At 35.0% G+C, this 11,716-nt stretch overlaps 1 protein-coding gene across 1 annotated transcript in view; it reads left to right on the forward strand.

The window, feature by feature from the left end:
- Positions 1 to 1,030: 1,030 nt before the first annotated feature.
- LOC106748737 (pleckstrin homology domain-containing family G member 5) overlaps positions 1,031 to 11,716 on the forward strand; it is a 57,179-nt gene continuing 46,493 nt past the window's right edge. The window contains exons 1-2 of the mRNA XM_014627571.1: positions 1,031 to 1,700; positions 11,575 to 11,715. The gene's annotated coding sequence lies outside the window, so the exon portion shown is untranslated. The remainder of the gene's footprint in view (positions 1,701 to 11,574; position 11,716) is intronic.

Consider the following 11,716-nt stretch of genomic DNA (forward strand, 5'->3'; position numbering starts at 1 on the left):
ATAATCAAGGAAATATATATTTCAATCAAATTATTATGACAAAGAATGATAACATTCTGTAAATATAGATAAACGTTTCAACGCTTGTGATTATTTTTACATTAGGTATGTTATATATCTTAACATTTTACAAAAGCATAAACTTACGTAGAAATATAAAAATCTGATGTACTAAATGCTGAATTAAATTTCCAGTAGAAAAACAAATTCGATTTTCAAAATAAAACAATTATATTTGTACCAAAAAAGTAATATAAAACTGAGAATGTTTGTTTATATGCTATTCCGCATCGAAAGCATGTTGAAACAAATGACGCGAATCTTTGCATGAAACACAGTTTCTTTCTCACTCACTCCCCTTCGTTCACTTCTTAACGTCAACTATTTTAACTAACATCTTTCTCAGGCGATAAAATAAAATAAAGAATACTAATCACGTTAAATTCATTTGAATCATCCTGTTCTTTAGAGGTTAAGAGTGTCAAAGTAGCATTACAATTTTGACTCTTACTATTTATATTTCTCTCATGGTTCCATTGAAATAATTCGGTGCATCATGTCTCTCTTACGATTCGTAGTTTCCTCGCGTTGTTGTTTCAATTCCATGAATGTAATCATTTAACACGCGATACCGACAATGAAGGCGCAAAGCTTCGTGGAAACATCGCGGAACAATGTAATTCCAACGTCAGAGACGTTGTGCTTGTCAACGCGCATTGATAATCGATTATTCATCCGTGTAACGTTATTCTGTTTGCTATCTTCGACAAGCAAAACAAAGTGAAAAATTTTATTTCGATTTACTGCCAGTAGATCCCTGACAACAAATAGGCGCGATATGTCCGTTCACAAAACGTTGCACGTTATGTTCTTGGCAGGTGGCTCGCGCTTTTGCCGAGGGGGTGGTTTTCCATTACCGGCGCATCCGCTTGGCCATGAAGCCGCGCGGCGACGGGGTAGGTGGCTGCGTTCGAAATGTCGGTCAAGGAGAGCCGCGCTCTTCGGATTCTCCCTTCAGTGTGACGCGCGACCTAATACCAGCAGGATCGACGCCGCCCTGTGTGAAGCTAAACGCGACGCGTAGAACAGCCATGCGAGAGACCGGAAAGTTGGAAGGATCGATTGAACCGAAAACCGCCGTGACAGCAGCAGAAGTCTAAGCGAACCGGCGAAAAATTGACAAGAACCTTGATGAGAGAATCCACGAGAAATTCGAACGATATTCCCAGTAAGGTTCTTTTCTTTTTGGAAAAAAATAGAGAGGGGAGAACAGGAAAGATCGACAAGGAACTGCTGAAGAATGGAATGAAAGAGGCAAAATTTTCGCGGCCGAAAATAGTCCGAAAATAGTGCGTTGGTCAATTTCGATTTACGAAAGGAAATAGTGCCGGGAAAGAGAAACTTAGGACGATATCAGATATCGCGATGTGAGTCGAAAATCACACTTTCGTCACGAACAGATGAATGCGAGACATCAAGGATCAAATCGATTGTGAGTAAGCTTAGAACGATAAGTGACATTGAAGAGCACAGGACGCGTGTGAATACGGGAAAGTGCGAGACAGTCGTTCTGAGAGTAAGAATCAAGCCAATTCGGCAGGGAGAATCATAGAGCTGCAAGATCTGAAAAGCCCTGTTGCGAATTAAATTTGGTCTACGAAACATCCAAAACATGACGACGTCGGCTACGAAAGTTGAAGGTAACTTTTTATCTGCGTCTCGTGCTGGCGCACCTGATTTATAATATTGAAAAGTAAATCGAGTCTCGCTAGGAAAGCACCTATTAAGGAATTACTAGTAATCAAAGAAAAGGCAATGAACCAATTACAGAAAAATGTTTCTCGCATTTCGTATTCTGAAATATTTGGATGTTCTTATATGTTTCAAGATTTTAGTAATCGGATAGCAATTCTCTTCAATTTTATTTAAAATTTTATTTCTTTAAATGAAATATATATATTGTGTGTGTGTGCTTTTCTATTTTTACGATATATATAGATAAATCATTTTTCGACGGAAGTCTTCCAATAATTCATTCAATAATTTCCATTAATGCTTAAATATTCATGTACTTCTTTTCGTTATGTAAAAGCTTGCATACTTATTGGCAGTATTTTTACAAATGTTGGATTTTTTTGAAAAGCATACGGGATTTACGGTAAATATCCATATTTCTTGTAAAAATTCAATAATTATCGGATATATTAATAAAGTCAACTTAGTAATTACCAAAACAGTAAAAGTCGCAAATTATTGTTAATCGAGGCAATCGGGAGATCGTTTATAATATTTCATTAATATACATATGAAATGAATGAATTAATATACATATGAAATATTGATGCCTCATAATGTATACTCGGTAATAAACGCGGTAATAAATAAGAGATTATAAAGTTTTTACGGATGAAGAAGACATCAAAATTTTTTAACAAATTTACTTTGGAAATAATTCTTTGTGGGAAATGCTACTTCCTTTTTTATACCGCTCTTGAAGTTCATATTTTTTTATTATTCATATAGGATGATTCATATAACTTGAGAAGTTTAAATATATAAAAAATAAAGAAAAATAGAAAGAAATATTTTAAACAAAAATTTTTGGGTTTGGAGGGCAGTATAAGTTAATGATCTTAACTTCGTTGTATATTTAATCAATAAAAGGTCATTTTAAGGTCAACTTCATTTTTTTATTGGAATAATGTAGTTATTTTAATACAAACTAATTTTTTCTTTTATTCTGCGTATAAAAGTAATAAATAAAAATCATTGTAAAATTAATATTTTTAGAGATATTTTACATTCTAATATTTTTCAATATAAAATATTAGGTCTAGTAAAAAGTAATCCATTATTTTTCCAATAGAGGGCTTTACTAATCTGTATCTCGCGTTGTATAAGTCCGATCGGATTACGCCAGATGGCGTTAGAAAGATAAGATTTCGTACTAAAAAAACCTCTCAGACAGTTTTGTAATTGCTTGACTCAGTATTGTTTGAGCGCGCGCCAAAGATGGACACCAGCAAAGAGAAAATACGCCATATTTTACAGTTTTTCTTCAATAAAGGCGAAAACGCAAGCCAGGCGGCTAAAAATGTGAATAGTGTTTATGGTCCTGATACTGTAAGAGCCAATCACGCGCAATTTTGGTTTCGACGATTCAGTTCCGGTAATTTTGATGTTAAAGATGCACCACACTCCGGGAGGCCAATTGTCGAAAATGTTGATAAAATAATGGAAATCGTCGAGTCCGACCGTCATGTAAACACCGTTTCGATTGCCAAGGAGCTAAACATTGCACAAAAAACCGTTTGAAACCATTTAAATGAGGCTGGATTCAAAAAGAAGCTCGATGTGTGGGTGCCATACGAGTTAACACAAAAAAACCTCATGGATCGAATTTTCATCTGTGAATCGCTGCTGAATCGCAACAAAATCGATCCATTTCTGAAGCGGATGGTTACTGGTGATGAAAAGTGGGTCAATTACGACAACGTCAAGCGAAAACGATCGTGGTCGAATCGCGATGAGCCGGCGCAAACGGTGGCCAAGCCAGGGTTGACGATCAGGAAGATTTTGCTGTGTATTTGGTGGGATTGGCAGGGAATTATCTACTATGAGCTGCTCCCCTACGGCCAAACTCTTAATTCGGACCTGTACTGTCAATAATTGGACCGTCTGAAGGAAGCAATCGCCCAGAAGCGGCCAGCCTTGGCCAATATGAGAGGAATTGTGTTCCATCAGGATAACGCCAGGCCACACTCATCGATAGTGACTCGCCAGAAGCTCCGGGAGCTTGGTTGGGAGGTTCTTTTGCATCCACCTTATAGTCCGGACCTGGCACCAAGTGATTACGACCTACGTATGTTCCTGTCTATGGCGAATTTTTTTGCTGGTGAAAAATTCGCCTCAAGAGAAGCTTGTGAAAATCGACTTTCCCAGTTTTTTGCCAATAGGGACGAGGGTTTCTATGAGAGAGGCATAATGAAATTACGTTCGAAATGGCAATAAGTTATCGAACAAAACGGTGCATATTTGACCTAAATCGGATCATTGTAAATATGATAAATAAAGCCTCCAATTTGATACAAAAATAATGGATTATTTTTTACTAGACCTTATATATGAAATATTGCATAAAATATTCACTTTTTCATAAAATTAGTTTGACATTTTTGTACATCGAATGGCAGGTGGAATTCATTGCTGTAAGTAAATATAAATAAATCTATCAAAAAATTAATTCTATTTTGCAAATGAATCAATGCACCAATGTGCAATGATAAATATCAATAATCTATTATTCTTATATTATTATACATATATTATACATAGAAAATCAAAGTGATGTTATCGAGAAATGAATACTTTATGAGATATTTTAGATTTTATTCTGGAAAATATAAGAATGAGAAGTAAAAAAGAAAATAAGTCTTATACAAAAAGCATTTCGTATACACATTTTACAGAAATTTATAAAGCAAATGGGTCACTGCATATCGTGTTATGGAACCTATAGAAGGGAGAAAAGCATTTAAAACATTTAAAACATTTAAAAAAGTATTTACTTATCGGTGATCTTATTCTAGTACTTTTATATACGAAATAAATAGGGAAATCTATTTGTTTAAAGAAATTATAATTTTATGAAAAGATAGGGTTGACCTTGAAATGATATTGAATTAGTAATTATTTAACGAAGTTAATGTGACGAACTTATACTTCCTTTCAAATATAACTTCTCTATAACTTTTATCCGAAATATTTCTTTCTATATTGTTTTATTTTTTATATATTTAGGCTTCTAGTGTTGAATGACTTATCCTTATATGTTATTATTTCATTGTTTTTTATTTATATTTTATTTGTATTCTTTCTATATTGCTGCTATATTACTAATCGCAATGATTCACCACATGTCGTGCGAAAAACATTTGGCGGAAAAAAAGCGTAAATTCTCTTTGTATGTTGGTCAGAAGTAATTTTTCTCTCGTGCATTTTTCCTTTTACTAGATAGTAATGACGGCAACAGACAAAACATTTCCAGCACAAATCGCTCCGCGCGGTCGCGAGAGCTAAGCTCTCGATTGTTAATTTACATGACGAAAAGTTTAAATCGCAAAATTAAAACGTCCCGCAGCCAATCGTGACAAAAATTTGGCTATTTAGGGAGAAGACGGGAAAATGACGGAAAAATGAGAGAGAATGACGCTACCTTAAGGAAAATACGATTCAGATATCACTCAATTTATTATGAAAAGGAAACAAAAGAAAAAATTTATTGTTTATGATTTGTTGCTTGGATCTTCTGATTTATGAAATAAAAAATTCCTGATAAAGTCTAGTCCACTAATAACTAAGAAAATTAACTGATGTTGTAATAGACAGAAGCAGAATGAGCAGAAATATATAATTTAAATGCATGAAAAACATTCCACTCCTATCCAATCAGATGGTCTTTTCAGTTATTAGTGGACAAAGCCTACTAGGAATACTGCTTAAAAAAGATGTGTTTGTAACAATTCTTTATAAGTGACATGGAGAACTATCGAAAACATTCACAATTAAAATAAATATTTAATTAGAGATATAGTATTTTTAACAAAAGATGTATAGGTCTTTTGATTTTTCTCCCTTCTTTAGGTTCCATAATACGATATGCAGTGACCCATTTGCTTTATAATTTTCTGTAAAATGTGTATACAAATGCTTCTTTTTATGTAAAACTTATTTTCTTTTTTTTTAACTTTTTGAAGTATAGCAAAATTTAATTATTTTAAAAACTAAATTTTTCTGTACAACATAATTTCTAATTCTTAGAAAGATTTCTTTTTGTATAGTTTTGTTCGAAAATAGAATAATTTAGCAGAATAAAATTTTTTTAGAGTTTCTTTTTTTATATTTTTGGTATTAATTTGTCATTCTGATTTATCGTATGTTTTTTGATATCATTATTTTTATAAGAAATATTATTCTAAAAAAATATTGACAATAATCATTTTTTCAGTAAAATTCGATTTTGAGTTCTTATATTTTCTGTAACTATTACAATGAAACGATAGGGAAGCGTGTGAAATTTTTAACCATTTTTAAAAAAGTAATTGATTTTTTTCAGATATTACGTCTTTTTTTTAAATACGACGATCGTTTGATAAATTTTGTAAATTTCCATGAGATGGCGTAATAATCTACTTGGTGACGTGACGCCTGGAAAGTTCCATTCTTCAAATTCCTCCAAGCCAAACTTCAGCTAGAAGTAACGCGTTGTTCACGTTCGGTAGTCATTTGAAGCGAGCGGTTTAGCAGTTGTCACAAAAATAGAAAAACACGATTTCCGTGATAAAATATTTTTATGTAAAGAAATGGACAGCAGTGCAGATCAAAGCCAAGTTAAACGAAGTTCATGGGAACTCTGCTCCTACGTTGAAGACTGTAGATTGTTGTATAAATTTAAAGGTGACTGAACCTGCGCTGAAGATGGAGTGCACTCCAGACAGCTAGTTGAGATCCCTACGTCGGTTATAAAATGGAAAAAATCCATGATATGATTATGGAAGATCGTTAAGTGAAGATACGTGAAATTGTTGAAATTGTAGATATCTTGATAGAACGAGTGCATAACATCCTGTAAAAAAAATTGCATATGAAATAGCTGTGTGCACAATGGGTGCATGATTGCTGTCAATCAAAACCATACGTGAAAGAACGTTTCAATGAAGTGTTTAACGACGTTTAAGCACAATTCGCAAGAATTTTGGCGTCGATTAGTGGACGAAACTTGAATCCACTACTACATTTCTGAGTCAAAGGAGCAGTCAAAGCAGTGGACAATATCTGGTGAAAATACACCAAAGAAGGAAAAAAGTAATTTATTGGCTGGAAAGATGATGGCTACTGTTTTTTTAGGCTTCCCAAGAAATTATCCTAATTGACTACTTGCAAAAGAATAAGACAATAACAGAAGAGTACTATGCAACATTATTGGATCGTTTGAAAAAAGAGTTGAAACATAAATAATTTTGTGGCCATAGACTTATTTACGACATAGAACGACATAGTCAAACACAGCATTTTAGTTGTATACGATTGTGTCGACTTGTGTCTTAGTTGGAAAGCATTGGATCGTGTACTGTGTTACACGGTGTCGTCTGTGAACATTGCTGGAAAACACTCATTGCTAAATGAAGTGGCCCACTATACATTCGAGCGGCTTTCTCTCTTGCACGCTCTTTAGTCTGATTTCACTGAAATTTTATCTGAATATTAATTGTGAACATCGTAAAACGGTATGAGATTTTTGTATTTATCTCAATCTATTTTACGCTCCTAATAGGCGTTAACACAAATGTTCTAAGAAAGGCACCCTGTACGATACTTCCCTTATAAATGCTTCACAACAATTGCAATCATCTTACTTTCAGAAGATCAAACTGCACGATTAAACACTCAGTTTGAAAACAGTGATGACAGTGATGATTAAGTTTCTCGTGACTAAGACTTACTTTTCACTGTTATTGTGTAGAATTAATACATACCAAAAGTGTTTTTATTTTTTTTCAATTAGTGATATTAGTTGCAATATTACACATTGTACACCATTTTATTTTTATTGTATATTTATAAACACTAGTAAATATTTATAAACAGCATTTTTAGTTTAATGTATTGTAACAATGCAGCGTTGCACCTTTCTCCCCACGGCCTGATCGAACATTAGTTGGGCCGTTACCAGTACTGCGTGCCACTTTAATCTCTCCAACATGCGAGCGTGCCGTATACCACGAGGCAACAGTGTACGCTACTATGTGACGCGCGCCGTTGCGTAGCAACGGCGCGACGACTGTCGCGCGAGATCCGACTATAAGCGCGCGTCGTCAGAGAGATAGACACCGATCCGCACCGGCAGTTCACTGTCGCACACCGAGCTCCCGTTCCTGACATGACGGTGAATTCGTCTTGATCTCCGTCTTAATCTATGCTCACTGAGATGGTGCATTCGCCATCTCACATAGAGATATAAGAATAGAGGGAACAAGCCTGTAAGTGGAAGTGATAGAGGTCAAGAGAGAGATGGATGCCGAGTGTCCTGTCTGTCTCTTTCTAGTCGAGCGCTGTGATTGGTTGTTACAATGAGCCGCCAAAACGACCACGCGACGTCAGGAGGGGAGAAAGCAGACTAAAATTTCGTTTTGTAAACATGCGTGCACATGTGTGTAGAATTAAAATTCGTTAAATATTCGAACGTTAACAAAATAATAATTGGACGCGATTTGTTTAAAAATGAGGCATTGTTTGAAATGCAAGGCGGAGTCTTATCCTGGATATAACCGCAGTTTTCACTCGTAAGAAAGTACAAACGTAACCTCAAATAATTATATGTTATTTTTTCCTACATTTAAAAATATATATATATATATATATACGTTCTGTGTATAAGTTTATATATAATTTAATCTAGTTTTGTATTTTATAGAATTTTCTATTTTATTATTGAAAATTTCATATATAATTCCGTATAATTATATCTAATTTTGTATAACTCCATATTTCTTTTATCTTATAATATGTAATTATATCAAATTTGTTATAATTATATAGAATTAGATAAAATCAGACATAATCGACTTTTCACCCTATTAGGAATTTCAAATATAATCAGATACGTATTTATATATGTTTGTATAATATTCAAATTAATATGGAGTTATAAACATCTGGATAAAATTGCGAATAATCGATAATATCATTAAATCTTATTATATGTAATTATATATAATTTTATATAATTACATATAATTAGATTAAACTCTTTTCCCAAATAGGAAATGAGTCTGCATTAATGAAATCTTGTAGAGAGATATAGAAAGAATAGAATGATTACGTCAATATTTATATGATGTAACAGTTTTCAGGTGGATATGTACCTCTATGTTATCGACGCTTATCAAGTTCATCATAGACTTTAGCATCCATCCCTTTAAAATTGAACCTCCTTCTTTTAATTAATGTAGCCCCAAAATAAGATCGAGAATGAAACACAAGGAGACGAAGTTATAAATTTTAGAAATGTTTATGATTAACCGTTAAAAAAATCCGCCTATACAGTGTTCACACCACATTTTATAATTACCTTGCATAAATAATGTCATATGAACGCTTTGTCAATAAAAATAATGTCGTGGTAATAAGAGAAGTATAAATACTTCATACTGTACTCTTATATTTATGCGTTATTATCATTGCTATACTAATATCTTTGTATGATATTACATAAAAATAAAGAATAAATAGATGCGATGTAAAAGTGCGAGCTCTTGAGAATTAAACGGAAAAGAACTTCAAAGATTTCTAAATATTCAGCCATAAAAAATTCAATTCATGAACCAATGTAAACTGGTAAGCTGACCGGTGTGCATGAAACAAAAGGTGGTTTTATTTGCTTAAGGAAAAAATAATTTTCACAATAATAATCAATTTAACGCGCATAAAATACGTTTCATTTCTCAAGTTCAGACCAGTGCTGTACAATCATTGGTAACTCGAGCTCTAATCACTTAACGACGGTAATATTACATGCATAACATACCCGTATACAACGAAACTCTCCGAGATTCACGCTGCTTCAGAAAGTAAACTGAGTCAGCCAAAATCGTTCGATACTAAAGGCGTGAAGGAGTCAGCTCGTTCATACGTTTCAGTATAGCCAGTACAAATAGCGAGAAACAGCGGCAAGGTTTGTCCACGCAGGAAGGCAATCATTAACATGTTAAATCCCGCAAGGGTCATTAATGAGCGACATTGTAATATTATCGCATTTTATTAAGTTATGGATAAAATATAATTAATTGCACCTACAAAGTACGCTGTATGACCAACAAAAAGCCAATAAAACATGATTTATATATTCTGAATTATATTTATTTATTGCAGTTTTAGTGATTTAATCATCAATTAGACGTTTGAATGATCAATAGAAATCAGCGCGGCACTCAACATGTTAAAAGCGCAAAGAGCGACCGCCGTTTCGAAAGTTCGCTACTTTGCTGAAACGTGTGAATGAGTTAATTCTTTTGCACTTTATGTATCGCTCGGCTAGCTCGGCTCATTTTTCCAAAATAGCATGAATTTCCGAGAGCTCTGTTTGGTTATGCGGATATACAGGGTGCGGCGAAAGGTTTGCCCGAGTTTGAAAAATCCGTTGCTCACCAGATGGCGTGAGTAGGTTGTTGGGCAGGGTCTCATTAGAAAGGTTGTTGTCAACCGTTTTCAGTTAACATCATGATTTGGACTGGAGAACATCGTGGATTCGCTGTGCGCTCTTTTTTGGAAAATGGCCGTTCAGTCATTGCGACGCAGAGAGCGACGCAGAGAGCAATGCGCTTGCGATTCCATATACTGAGCTGACACCAACCCAAGGCAATTCCATGAGAGACCTCTGCACTCACGAAAAGTCACTGTTTGGTGTGCCATATCCAAATTTGGGATCATTGGGCCTTATTTTTTTGAGGAAAATGGCCATACTGTTACAGTTACAGCTCAACGTTATGTTTTCATGCTGGAAAACTTTTTTGAGCCTAAATTGCAGGAGTTGAGTGAACAGACAAATCTGGGGGAGATTTGGTTTCAACAAGATGGAGCAACAGCGCATACAGCCCGCATTTCTATGGCGAAACTGAGGCAAATGTTCCCTACTCGACTCGTCTTTCTGAGGGGTGATTTGGGGTGGCCAGCAAGATCGCCCGATTTGAGCATTTGTGACTTTTTCTTGTGGGGGTATCTGAAAGAAAAAGTCTTCAAGCATCGTCCCCATACCCTACAAGAACTGAAAAGGAGAATCATCGAAGAGGTGAACGCCATTCCGATTCAGATGTGCCAAAACGCAGCCCGAAGCTTCCAAAATCGGCTACATCAGTGCATTGCTACTGGAGGCCGCCATCTTGCAGATATCGTTTTTAAACGTTAATGTAAAAAAACTGTTTGAAGTACCAAAGGTAATAAAAAAATTTCCAATCCTCTACATTTAATAGTATTTTATTGATTGCTCTCCAAAATGAGGGCATACTTTTCGCCGCACCCTGTATCATGCATGTAATAGTACTATCGCTTATGAAGCTTCCAAAATCGGCTACATCAGTGCATTGCTACTGGAGGCCGCCATCTTGCAGATATCGTTTTTAAACGTTAATGTAAAAAAACTGTTTGAAGTACCAAAGGTAATAAAAAAATTTCCAATCCTCTACATTTAATAGTATTTTATTGATTGCTCTCCAAAATGAGGGCATACTTTTCGCCGCACCCTGTATCATGCATGTAATAGTACTATCGCTTATTAAGTGGTAGGGGCTCGAATTACCCACGATTGTGCAATACTGGTTCGAACTTGAGATCTAAGTAAATCGCTCCATAACAAAATAAAACGTAATCGCATATCATATCGCGGCTTATAGCGAGACTCGATTTTCCGGTGTTATCACGCGATTAACGAATAGCGGGGTAACCCGGCGGCAGGTGCATCGGGTGCGTCACTTCGTTAATAATAAAATTTACTAATTGCATGATTGATTTATTATACAGATGCCAGGCATTACAGTAGGCTGCTGTCGCAAATTAAAAAACGCACTGCTCTCGTGCTACGAGGCGGATATGAGTAATCAGCTAGCGAGATAATTGCGAAACGGAGAAGATATTCGACGAGGAGTGGATCACGCAATCAAGG

The sequence above is a fragment of the Dinoponera quadriceps genome, unplaced genomic scaffold, assembly GCF_001313825.1.
Source record: "Dinoponera quadriceps isolate SergipeBrazil2010 unplaced genomic scaffold, ASM131382v1 scaffold3127, whole genome shotgun sequence".
In the NCBI taxonomy this organism is placed as follows: Eukaryota; Metazoa; Arthropoda; class Insecta; order Hymenoptera; family Formicidae; genus Dinoponera; species Dinoponera quadriceps.